The sequence below is a fragment of the Mus pahari genome, unplaced genomic scaffold (genome assembly GCF_900095145.1).
Source record: "Mus pahari unplaced genomic scaffold, PAHARI_EIJ_v1.1 scaffold_5646_1, whole genome shotgun sequence".
Taxonomy (NCBI): Eukaryota; Metazoa; Chordata; class Mammalia; order Rodentia; family Muridae; genus Mus; species Mus pahari.
This window is the reverse complement of record NW_018391870.1, coordinates 1-1,120: the sequence shown is the minus strand read 5'-3', so window position 1 is coordinate 1,120 and position 1,120 is coordinate 1.

The following is a 1,120-nucleotide window of genomic DNA, read 5'->3' as shown; positions in this document are numbered from 1 at the left end:
CGCTGACCGGGAAGATCAGACCTAAAAGCCCACAGACATGTGAGAGTCAGGGCAAGTGGACACGGGCAACTTCCCCGATTGGGCCTTGGGTAGCAGAGATGAAATCTAGATTTTAAAAGATGTTAGTTGTAGGGTTGTGGGTCCCTCATCCACTCTGAAGTTTGACTGAGATTACCCCACGCTGTTGCTGGACATTTGTTGGGCCTTAGGGCAGCCCTGGTACACCTCTCTGGAGGTGGGAAAGCTCAGTTTGAGGGGCAGGACAGCCTGAGCTGGCTCGGGAGTCCCCGGGCCTATAAGGAGGCTGGGGCTGTGTGGTTCTCAGGTGCTGCTGGAAGTTGCAGAAGTGCTGAGAATGCGGCTCACAGGCTGGCTCTAGCCCTGGGGGTTGTGGTGGGTGGAGCTCCAGCTGTTCCCATGAGGAAAGTCTTTGGTTTGATGGTAGTGGCAGACTTGGGCTTGGTGGCGGTCTTGACTGGAAGTGCAGAGAGGCCTTCTATGGGAGATTAGACAGCAGCTCTGTAGGCAAAGGCCTTCTCTGTGTCTCCCCCACAGTGGATCCCAATAAGAGGCAGTACATGGTTTTGAGGCATTTATTGTCATGGCAGAAAGTGGATGTGTAAAACCATACCCCACTTCTCAGGGTGTGCCTGAGATTAAATACCTTTTTCAGGGAGGAGTGTCTGGGGAGGAAAGCTTACTAGTACCTCATTAAAATTGAGATCTGTCTTGAGCCTATATAGCCAGAGGTCACATCCTCTATATGTGGAGGGTCTTGGGGCATTGCCCTTATGTGACTGATGGCCACAAATCTATGGGGGGTGGGGTGGGCTGTGGCTAGTGACAGGGGCCTGGTACCTGGAAACAGGCAAAGCGCCTACCATCCCTTCAGGGTCTCCAGAGCTTGGAGACTTAACTCAACCAGCGACCAAGCTACCTTTCATGGTCCCACAGTTAGTTAACTCAGGAGTACCAGAGGGAAGTGTTTGCTAGCAGGGGAAAAGATTAGAAATACTCGGCCATTAAGCTAATCAAGGCATATTAAAATCAACTGGCGTGCATGCATGCATGTGTGCAGGTGTGCGGGCATCTTTAATTTGAGAATCCCAGTCTGTTGCTC